Consider the following 12,806-nt stretch of genomic DNA (forward strand, 5'->3'; position numbering starts at 1 on the left):
ACGATCTGGTTTCATATAATGTAGGTTTAATAAGATATAATTCGTTAGCATTGGTTCTCATTGTTTCATAATTGCACGGACGACCTTCTTATTGATCAATACGACATTGATTCTAGTCGATTTATCATAATATAATCAACGTCCTTGTACAAGCACAAAGGATAAACCAGAACAACATTTCCACGAATTCTATAATCGTCCATGTCTCAAAGTGACCTTGAGATTTAAAATCCGTCTTTGTTAAACCTACAAAAAAAAATCTTGATTCACCATCATTCTGAGTTTAACTCCGCTGTAGGGTGTCAACATTCATTGAAATAACCAGGTCATTATATTGTTCAGGATTCCCTGTCGTTACATAAAAAAGGGCTTACATTGACGATGTCGTCAATACATATTGTCATCAGAAACACAAGTAAACTTCAAGACCTTGGTTAAATAGTTAAAATATCATAAAAAATTCAGGGCTTACTATCTCGTCAGTAAAATTGAAATAAATGGGTCAAGAAAAAAATCTTGTTATTGTTATCTTCGATATAATATTAGTTTTCGAAATTACATTTTATAAACAATAAAACCAATAACAAAAACCCAGTAGTCATATCTTTTTGGATATTTTAAGACTACAATTATTCATTATGTGGTCACTTAAACACATGTACATGGTTTTATTCTTCATCTTTATTTGTCTTATTGTAAAAATGTTTAATAGTTCAAACTTTGCGTTAAATTGAACGAATTTATTCTTGTCAAGAAACTATATTTTAACACTTTTAAAACCTTCTCAACGCATTACTTTTATTCACTGTTTGTTTAGTTTGAGATCCGCCATTGAATGCAAAAAAACTGTATCATTTGAACTACCATGGATTATCATTCAACATAAATTTCATGTTTCATTTTTACTTTATCAAAATCAATTGAAACTGTTGCTGTGAATCAAACACATTTATTAGTGACATGCCTAAGACAGTAAGCAAATCATTTAAAGGTGCACGAACAAGGTATATAATTAATCCATTGTGCCCTGTCAAATTGTGTTATCAAAGATCGACTGGCGAGAACAAATTTGAATTTGATACTTTATTCAAATAAAACAAATATATTTTAAGCAATCAAAAATAGCGTGCGTATTCTTTAAACCAATAGGTCTGGAGATTAGCACGATTTAAATATCACGGAACAAATACAAAATGCATTTGATGTGGTTCGGATGATTTAGGTTAGAAAAATAATCTCATTTTTCAAGAACGCAAAAATGTATGAAAAACCCGATTTGTTCCTCACATCCTGATCATAGTAATGTTAAAAGCGTTTCGCTGAATGGTCAGGTTGTAATTATGTTTATACTATGTAAATCTCATTTAAAAGAATTGCTTTATGTGAAGATCTAGGAAAACATTTGATTTTAAATCTACAATGTTTTAGGTTTCTATTTATTACATGACAGTCTAAAACTACCATATAAAAAATGTTGACGTAAATCTGTGGATAGTCCGTTGGCCATCACGCTCTTTACCTATTAAAATATTTAAACTGAGACAACGTCTGAATGCATGTTTGACGTAATTCGCATTTTTCGGTTCTCCTTCTGTTTTAAAGTTATCGTAACAAAGCTTTTAGTAACCAAATAAATTGACATGTCTGTGTAACTGAAGATTTTATCTTCCTAAATGAAATGGGCCAGGAATTTCCGTTCTGATTCATAACTACTGAACTTTGTCGCCAGATGCGTATGCATGGTTTAGACAGAAAACTAGTCTGGATACGTTATCTATAGAAATTCATCGTTATATCTGATCTAACAATGTCTTTTTATTGTGGGAAACGTACGTAAATAACTCTCATCTATGTGGTTGAGTTATGCATTCACAAACCACCGAATCAAGCATACATGTTTATTGCGGTAGCTTTTTTTTTTAACTTAAATAAGTAAGAAACAAACATGAACAGTTTTGTTTCGATATAAAAAGCCTGTTTCCTTCTTCATTATTGGTAAGGATTATTTGGGTTGTCTTTCGCCGCTTCTGACTCCAATGCCCTGTTCCAAGACACTTATTATTACTGTCTTATTTCTTGATTTAACATACTGTATCAAATGTTGCGTTATTTATCTTGATATGTAACACCTGAAACATGAAAGAGTGACACTCGTTTTGCTGAAAAATGTTAGACAATTGCGTTAGACCTGTAAAAATGTCGTAATCTATGCATAACTGTGGTACACCTCTTCGTTTTCAGTAATGGAATGAACATCTAAAAAACACCATATACCTTTAAGCAAAAAAAAAAAAAAAAAACAGTACCCACAATTTTAAAATTTATTTACGCAATCAAATACAGATAGCAAACCATTTCTAACATGATAATTTTTTTGTTTAGGTTTTCTTTTGCTTTCCTTTTTATAAAACTTTCTTAAAGTAGTGTAAGATTGAGCGCTTTAAATATGCATCATCCATACTTGATATCGAAGAGGCAAATTAAGCACATTGGCATAAATAGGTTTACTATAATTTAAAGATATAAATAGTCCTTATAATTATGGGTTGGGTTTTTTATGAAAGATTATTGGATTTGTACATCTTTTCCTAATATGTTGCCCGCCTGTTGCTTGTTGCTCCAAGTTGCTTGATGAAAAGAGATAACACTATTTACAAAATGTTTAACTTTTTCAATATATAAGAAAGACGCAACTTTCATCGGTTTACTTGCACTGAAACACCAAAATGAAGACTCACAAAAGATGGTTATATACATGTACATGTTCGTCATGACAACCCTTGTTAGATGGTATTTTGTTTTCAGGAGTGTATCAGTTGGTAGTTAAACATAATAATGCATTGTTCAATGGTTACCACTATTCTCTAGGACTAGTAATGTACTAAGTAAAGAAGTAAATATATCGTTGGAAGTTACTAACTTTTATGTAATGGTAATTCAATCTATATATGTTAATTACATAAAGGATTTCTGTTTTTAGTTCTTTTATTTAGATGAGTTGAAAATAAAACTTATTTTAGCTTACTCGAGTCAAAGCTTTTTTGATCAACGTACGCTTATCCTACTTGTCAGATTAAACACACCATACAAACATACTATTTTAGATTTGACCAAAGAACTTTCATTATTTATAAAAAAAAAAAAATAACGGTAATCGTATACGTTTTTTTCAAAAGAGGAATGGATATTTAATAAAGGAAATCATGATAGCTTCTGTTGAGACTTTTTGCGTAAAAGGATCGAAATGATGTAACATCTACGTAAGCTTCCGGGTACTTGGCTCATTATATATACAAACATTGACAGGGTTTTTAATAGGTCACACATAGGGTTTGTTTTATTACAAAACGGAACGTGGAAACCATTATTCTTTAACAATAAATGGACCAGAACTGTTTACATTATTGCAGAAGCATATTGTTATTGTATTAATTTTTTGTGTGTGTGTTTTCGATTTAACGTTATAGTTACAGCAAGATAATACACAAGGAATAAAACAGTTCCGTGAACATTGAAACAATGAAATGTGCAATTAACATTGAAATGATACAAATGTTCATTGTTTAAGTTTATACATACTCATAGAGACGTCAGATTTGGGTTGGAAGGATATATAGTTTTGCAAAGATAAACATTGAATTAAAACTATTCTAGAAACAGTTGTATAAATTTTTATATAAATTAGATAATGCAAGTTTACGTAGTTATGTTTCATACAAACTGATTAGGAGAAATTCTAAATTCTTGAAATGGGTTGGAACATATTTAATTACTAGTAGTTTCACATTAACATTTTCAACACATTATTTTTATAAATAAATAGGGGCGTTTATTTAAAACTTGTAACCAGATGCATTGATCCAGAAATTGATAAAAACCCCGTTCAAGCTTATTCTTGTACTTAGAAGAATGGCTCTATGTAAGGATCTAGGAAACCAATAAATGCTTTTAAAAGAAGTGAAATATTATTATTTATTACATGTTATTAAGAATTTGTTAAATATAGAATATATGATACTTTACATACTAGTATCCCAATAGGAACTCAAGAACAGAGAAAGATAGGGTTTTGTTTCTGCATTGGGTATCATTTTGTATATTTTCCTGCCAAATAACTGACAATGCTTGTAAACTAGATCGTAGAATTTGTTACATAAAATGCTCGATAATGAAAGAGTTAAATACAGCTTACTGGGTCATATTAATATTAGTTGTGCAGGTTAGCAATATCATTACTGGCTCTAAAAACCCCTGTCCGTATGAAAATCCCCTGTCTTCCCCTGTCACCCCCTGTGTTTTCACTGTCATCCCCTGTACATCCCCTGTGTGCCACTGTACTGAGCCCCTGTATACCCTGTCATCCCCAGTGCGCCTCTGTACACATCCCCCTGTGTACCACTGTAAGCCCCTGTCACCCTATGTACGCCCCTGTCATCCCCTGTAAGCCACTGTATACCCCTGTACATGCCCCTGACATCCCCTGTACGGCTTTTTACTGGGGTTTTTTTTTCAATACCATTTTCTTAATTCAACTATTGGAAATACATGTGTTATATTTGAGCTATAGGTCAATATTTGCACCCAACAGCGCCGAATCACATGACACACTGTTATCGTAATTTAAGAAATCACATGTTTGAGTTGATCATTTATTGATACTTCAAAAATCATGCTAACAACTAAAGATTTGAATTCACCGGGTGGTAAACCTCAGGTGAGGGTGGGAATTATTTTTTATATTAGGTGTGCAATCCCTCAAGGCATGTAGTCCTTTGGAGCTCGGGAACATCGCTACTCCCTTATGTTTGAAAAACAGATATTAAAAACAACATAGAGTGAATTATTCATTTTTTTTTAAATTGTCTACAGATATATGTACACTTTACTTATGAATATCTAAAGCCTATAAATCATATGATTTTTGGTAATAAACAACACACTAGAAACTAAGATCAAGCGCGGCACATGGTTTTTAATTTTGTATAAACTTTATTCATATAGGAGCGCACTAAAACCAATACATCAGTCAGAATTTAAAATTTATAATCATCTATGTGACGATAGAGTACACCTTTCTCCTTTTCTCTAACCAAGTTCTTGGTTATACTTTTATTAATTTCCCGTGAATAGCAAAATAAAGCTTCAATAGCTTATATATAAGTTTGTCTAAAAAATTATTTTAGTATGTTTGTTCAATACGTTTCTGACCGACTTATTGGACTCTTGAATTGAATTTAACCTGATGTTTTAATCTAATAATCAATTTCATAAATTTGCAAAATATAATTGTCATACCTCTTTTTACTGCAAAGTGGAAGATATCAAAGATAATTTAATTAATTGCCAGTGAACAGAATCAGGTTAAAAAAAAACCTGATTAATCATGAGAGAGAGAGAGAGAGAGAGAGAGAGAGAGAGAGAGAGAGAATTTGAATTGATTTTGAATTAAATTTATTAATTATATAGTTTACCCGGGAATTAGTTCCCTAATAAGTAAACATGCAAACCAAATTTTTATTACCTTTATCATTCCGCAGCCCTGTTGAGAACATACACAACATACATGTAAATGTAGAACTAGTGTTTTCTATACATGTAGCCTAAGGAGTTTATACAGAGAGAGAGAGAGAGAGAGAGAGAGAGAGAGAGAGAGAGACAGAGAGAGAGAGAGCGAGCGAGCGAGAGAGAGAGAGAGAGAGAGAGAGAGTGCATAATTTTTTAATAAAAAGTTACTAATAGTTTAACCGGGAATTAATTTCCTTATAAGTAAACATGCAACCCTTATTAACTTTCATAACCAATTTTCTATAACTATTTAGATTAACTTAGAGCTTTCAAATTGATTTTTGATCATCAATGTCTTTTACTACACCAGAACAATTGATCAAAAAACTTAAAGACACATGATTAACAACTAGCTGATTGAAGCAATAGTTTTCAAAGGAGAGGACGTTGGCATTATTTCACTCGGTCAATGATTATATAATAGCTACTGTACACAGCCCTTCTTGACAATTTGCAGTTCACGGTAGCGAGATAGGGAAAAAGATATGATAGACACACGTGTACACGTATATATACACACACTTCCTCAGATCTGAATGGTCGGTCAGTGATTATATAATAGCTATATACTGTATACAGCCCTTCTTGACAACTTGCAGTGCACAATAGCGAGATTAAGAACAATGAGGTGACAGACACACGTGTACTTGTATATACACTCACGTTCTCAGGTCTGGAGGCTCGGTAATGCTACACAATAATGCAATATGTTGTTTAAACATCCCTTATGACCTTTTTCCAAGTCTGTCAAGTAAAGAAACAATAAATTGAAAATTTCAATTTTTCAGTTATGAGAATTTCAAACATGAAAAGATTGGCACAGTGATATGAATTAAAACTGTATATTCCTCTATTATATTTTTCATTTTTCAAATGAAATAAAATTTAAATACATGCCTGATATTTTTCTGATCCGAGAGCCGGACTATTGTTTAAGATAATGCATGTGTATATAATTCAATGTTACCCCGTTACCGGCATTTGCATATAGTCATGCATTAAATCATTCATTAACGGTATCATTGCAATTCTATACATTATTGCATATAAATAACTAAACTGGAAAAAGCACACTAGCTTTTGATAGAAATTAAAAGTGTCAATGGACTGGTCTAATCCCCCTTTCCGAAAAATCAGCTCTCTCTCTCTCTCTCTCTCTCTCTCTCTCTCTCTCTCTCTCTCATGATTTATATAAAAAAAACAATACTGACAGCAATTATCAGCGATTTACATGAACTTCATAAAGGTTGTTTAATTATATGCATCATTACACTGGTCAAAACAGTCAACATATAGGTGATCATTTCGATCGGTGTGTGGTTATCTGCACGTGCTGATCATGTTGTGTTACTCTGCGCTTTATCTCATTCAGGTTTCATGGCACAGAACATTGCAGATTTCACGCATTCCTCCACTTATTTCTCTTTCTTTTTTTTATTTTTACAAATTACAGAACACAGTCGTTTGTTTAAATTCATGTTATAAAATAAGCGGTTTATCGGTATACAAGAATATCTTTATATACATTGTGTCAATGTTGAGTCAAAATTATTCACGTTTGTAATAATATTGCCCTTTATGAAATGCAAAGAAAAACAAGCACCGTCTAAAACATGAATGCTAAATATAAATTTTTAAAAATCTGAATTAATTAAGAGCTGTTTATTTACTTAGCGAGCAGTTAAAGACCGTACAGGGGATGTCAGGGGCATGCACATAGGCATACAGTGGCTTACAGGGGATGACAGAGGCGTACAGGGGGTGACAGGGGCTTACAGTGGCACATAGGGTTGTGTACAGGGGCGCACAGTGGATGACAGGGTATACAGGGGCTCTGTACAGTGGAACACACGGGATGTACAGAGGATGTCAGTGAAAACACAGGGGGTAACAGGGGAAGACAGGGGATTTTCATACGGACAGGGGTTTTTAGACCCAGTAGTGTATGGTCTGTTAGCCTCTTAGCGAGGTTTAATGGATCACTGAACGTGATTTTCCAAATAGAAAAAAAATCACATGATCATCTGTTTTTCTTTTATAGCATGGCCCAACTATTTCGTGACATTTAAATTTTCGGAAACGCTCGACTATGATGCACCTTTTGTTTGAGAGAATGATTCCTATGCAAATCCAGGTATTTACTAGTTATATTTATGATACTAAATAATGTCCCATACAAGCGCGGGGATTCACTTTTAAAACATTTTGAAATATGATACAATGCTTCGTGAAAATGGCTTTTATTAATTGTTTTTGCAGGGGACTGGAAAACTGAAACTTTTTTTTTCATTTTATTTCAAACCAGAGAGTGGTTGTATAGTGCGTCGTTTCTCTTTTCTAAATTGTGTTCCTTAGGTCTTTAGGCCAACTTTAACTTTAACTATAATCACTGTTTAAAAAAAAGATATAGGATTCTAACATTACCCGGCTCGATTCAAATTCTTTGTTTTATGCATACATCATGCTACGTTTGAATTTTAAACATATTAATATCATTTTTTAAAGTAAAATGGACTCAACTTGTAAAGCAAATTAAAGAAAATTAAATCATAAGGAATCAACACAATATCTACCCAAGCTTAACTCGTATAAGCTGCGTTGAAGCAAGTTACGCTTTCTTATAATCTGCTTCGCGGATTATAAAGCGTAAATTGCCCTGATGATACTCGTATAACTTTGGTAGACATTGAGTTCATTTCTTAATTTTGTTATTGCAAGCAAAGGTTTTGATGTGAATTCCTACTGACTTGGATCCCGCCAAAGCGTGTTATCCCCCGTACTCACATTTTTTTTCTAGTTAAGGCTATGTATCGAAAATGAAAGTATGTTTTTAATTTATCTCTCACTAATTACTTTTTAGGTAAAATTCAATTAAAGCTGATGGACATCAACTTACATGTGATGAAATATTAAGGTGTAGGTAAGTACACTATTATAGACATTCTGTAGTTTTTTTGGAAAAATATCTTAGTTTATAAGTAGATAAGATATGTAAATGTATGTCCACGTGTTCTATAAGCTGTGAGTTAATATTATTAGCTGTTACACAATGAGGTTAAAACAATAAAAGTTTAAAATTAAAGGCAAACAATGACCCACATGGAATGAATTTTATTTATCATAGATCTAATGCAATAGATCTAAGTTTATCAAAATGCACCCTTACGATGTGATAAATAAAACTTTGATAAACTATGACTGTCTGTCAATCTGTCGGCCTGTTTCCGTTTACATTTTTGACTTCTTCTAGAACCACTATGCCAATTTCAACAAAACTTGACCCCAAAAAAAACCCACAGTATAAGTGAAGGTGAAAATGTGCAAGTAATTTTTTAAAAAGTATTTGCAAACTTAATTGGCAAAAGTTGCTACTGTAACGGTCTTAAAGTAATTGAAAATTGAAAATAGGAAACAAATCTTTAAAAATTTTCTTTTGAAAAGCCAATTCGCCGGACAAGCGGTAACATGTGTAGAAACATTCTTTGATAATGTAGATTCAACGTTGTTCAAATCTAATCATCATAGGGATATTTTTGCCACAATTGGGCAAATAAAATAAATTTGATTATTCTAGAATAATAAAATATTTAGAAGATATGGTAAAACTTATATGCAAGCTTCTTGAACTTTTTTGACTTTAAATTGTTTAAACTTTGGCTCCTGTATTTTTATTAGTGCACACAATGCACACGCGGTGACAGCGGCGTCTTTAACTGCTTATATTTATTTATTGAAGGTATCTTCTTTTTGCTAAAAGTCTATCAATTTATCATCATACAACAGTTTCTAACATGCGGCGTGAATACAATCAGAGAACCTTATCTTTTCAACGTCTCTCTCTCTCCCTGTCTATCTCTCTTTCTCAACTTTACTGGTTACAATTGTCATTGTTACAATGTCAAAAAGTTGACAGTGATGCAAGATTTATACGATCCATGCTGCCTTAGCCCGAACTGTTGCACCGTGAAACATATTGTAACACGAATACCATAGACTACACCAACTTAAACCATACCATCCTAATAAATTACTCATATAATACATTACACAAATTCAAATCATTGAAAAAGAGATTACTGGTATACCTTTTTACTAGTTCTTCAACATTAGGCTTAGGTGAATACGATTATTTTTCGCATACGAAATGTACTTGTTATTCCAGTCACTTGGTCACACAAACTTCCACCTCAAATATTTGGGTGTATACAGAGAGCCGTGAGTTAGCTGCGCTACAGACTATTCACCAACCCAATTCTTTTTTAGAAGTAGCAAGAGTGTCTTCAAAAAGTCTAATGCAGTAAATGAAATTTATCTTGTTCGATGATTCTGAATGATAAGTATTCTTCAACGGATGTTAAAATAAATATCTTGATTTTGTATCAAATTATTCCACGTTTTTGTAAAGAGTAATTCTTGATCTCAGTCAAATATTGCCACTTTAAGTTCCTTAACCTAAAAAATTTGTTCAAATTCAATAGGTTTATAGATTTTAATAATATATATATTTCAATAAATACATCCATGACTACGGCAGCGTGGAAGGGCTAGATGAAAAAAAAGTTTCTTGTTCAGACGACCTAGGATTTGTTCGGACGAGTTACGATTTTTTCGGACAAATAAGTTATTTGTTCGGACAAATTACAATTTGTACGGACACATTACATTTTGTTTGGACGAATTAGGATTTGTTTAGACGGATATGATGTTTGTTCGGACGAATTAGCTGTTTGTTCAGATGAATTAGCGATTTGTTTGGACAAATAAGTTTATTTTTTCGGACGAATTGCAATTTGTTTGGACGATTTAGGATTTGCTTGGCAGAATTAGCAATTTGTTCGGACGAATTACCTATTTATACGGACGAATAACTTATGTTTGTTTACAAAAACAGAATATTTTATGTGTAATTTACAAGACTATCTGATCTAGCAATAATGTAGATCATGAAGAGGGAGAGGATCTGCGATGAAGCCACCCCGGCACTTTCCTTGAATGTCGTTTCTCCTCAAATGATAGCACCTATATTTTAAGGATGTTGGAACAGGGACAGCAAAGGTGGTATCTGTCCAAATAAGTTTGCCAAAAAATAAATTTGAAAAATTAAGACTGAATTAAAATCTAAAAATGGCGATCTATTTTCATTGGAGCGGCGATGATAACGGCAATTTTTGTTCAACGGAGCGTCGAAGTGTGTTCACTTTATTGTCTACACGGTCAAAAGTGGGGTATACATACATGTTTCTGGCGTGTTTTGACAATCAGTAGTGCATTAATTACCTAGGTTCAACATTGATGAAAAACCTTTCTATGATGATCAATTACAAGTTGAAGTTAGAAAACTAATCTCATGTGTTTAGGAGCTATGAAAATATATATAATATGTAAGTGCATGATTCACGGAAATCCATTTAAAGATTTTGAACCTCTTTGAAATTCATCAGAGATTGATAAGTCGAATCAAATGTACGTAGTAATAATCGGTGCTTAAACTGTTATACATGAACATGCGCGGATCGAGAAAATGTTTCGTGTGTGTAGGGGGAGGGGGGGGGGGGGGTCTAAGGGATATCTATGTTTGCCGAGGAGGGGGAGGGGGGGGTCTTGAGCCTATTTTAGGTAACTTTACAATGTAACTGTAAGAAAATTGAATTTTCTAAGGGATACATGTGATGCACAAAAACTTCTTAAATATAAATGTAAGTTGCGTTGTCTTGATTAGACCCAAAGCCGGACAAGCTGAAACTTGTGTAGAAACACTTTTTGGTAATGTAGATTCAGCTTTCTTTAAATCATGATCCACAAAGGAGGGATTTGGCCACTATGGGGCATCTGAAATAAATATGATTATTCTAAAATAATGCAATTTTAGAATATATATGAATCATGCAGACTTAAGATATTTTTGTAGAGATATAAATAAAACACATAGAGAAATAAAGGCATTTTTAGTACATTAATATACATATAATAATATATTAATTAAGTGAACGCATTGCTATGTGACACTTTCCACGGTCGGAACTCATGTTTAATTATAATGACAAACGCCATTTTTGATACCAAAACTACAACAATTACTATATGAAAGAAACGATTTTTTTTTTAAATAAAGCTACACATCAATATACATATCACAAGTTTAAATGAGCATAAAAATATGATTTTCTTTCGCCTGTCAGCATTTTTCTGATTGTTTTACTGGCCGATAAATTGTAATATATTTGCAAAAATAACCTTTAGTTCTATTAGATCTGTTGAAAACATAGTTCATTATACAAAATCCGATATATTGCCCATGTGTGTTGCAATACATCAAATAAGTATACTTCCGTATATTGTACACAGAGATAATGTTTCCGTGAGTTGAAAACAGGGACTGGATACATGTTCTGAACTCTGAGAGTACATGGTGAATACCTATCAATGACACCATGATCAGAAATAAATCACAATCTCTGCAACAGGAAAATGTTCTGTTTCCTCTGATGGTGAAATAAAAAAACCTATAACATAGATATAAAGTATAACTGTACGTGGGGAATAAAGCCGCGTGTGGATGATACAAATGTACGTAAAAAAAACAAACAAAACGCAAAGCGTAACTACATTGAAGAATACATTGTAAGCTAACAGTATACCTCTATAGTATGGACGACCTAATAAATATTATTGCATTATTAATTTTAAATTTCTGCCTGTTAAATATAAAAGGCTCAAGAAAATTAAAATATTCTCTTGACGCAGAAAAAACTTCTGCAAAAAGCAAACGTCAAATTACAAATACAAGCTATTAAAAGAAGTTAAACGAGTCAGTTAACAGAAATACAAAAAAAAAATCATTTGAAATGTTTTATTTGTGATCAGCTTGGTTTAAATTTTTCAAAGGAACCTCTAAACATAATTTAATGTGGAATTTGATGTAGAATCGTAATTGAATAAGGTAAAGCTTTATACCGACGACAAATACTTATTTAATTTTTTTCAATTTTTTGCTAAAGCAATTAACGAAAGGGGAGGGGGGGGGGTCTTCGTACCTGCGCTCTTTTATGTTTTAAAAATATTGTCCCCTATTTGTGGTGTCAACCGGGTTTATTTACGACACAGATGACACATAATTATTACAAGGCCAATGCTCTCCAAAAGTAAAAAGGTTTCAGGATGAAGCATATTCGTCTAATATTTGATGCATTTTTGTGACGTCATATGTATTTCTTAATCGTGACGTGTACATCCTAACACGC

The 12,806-nt window shown here is 32.6% G+C and overlaps 2 protein-coding genes across 2 annotated transcripts in view; one reads left to right on the forward strand and one right to left on the reverse strand.

Moving 5' to 3' along the window:
- Positions 1-12,806, reverse strand: part of LOC136275518 (uncharacterized) — a 195,388-nt gene that overhangs the window by 85,285 nt on the left and 97,297 nt on the right. The window lies entirely within an intron of this gene.
- Positions 1-12,806, forward strand: part of LOC136273308 (uncharacterized) — a 67,327-nt gene that overhangs the window by 2,766 nt on the left and 51,755 nt on the right. Inside the window, exons 2-3 of the mRNA XM_066077733.1 lie at positions 7,607-7,699; positions 8,426-8,485. The gene's annotated coding sequence lies outside the window, so the exon portion shown is untranslated. The remainder of the gene's footprint in view (positions 1-7,606; positions 7,700-8,425; positions 8,486-12,806) is intronic.

This window comes from Magallana gigas, chromosome 1 (genome assembly GCF_963853765.1).
Source record: "Magallana gigas chromosome 1, xbMagGiga1.1, whole genome shotgun sequence".
Lineage (NCBI taxonomy): Eukaryota > Metazoa > Mollusca > Bivalvia > Ostreida > Ostreidae > Magallana > Magallana gigas.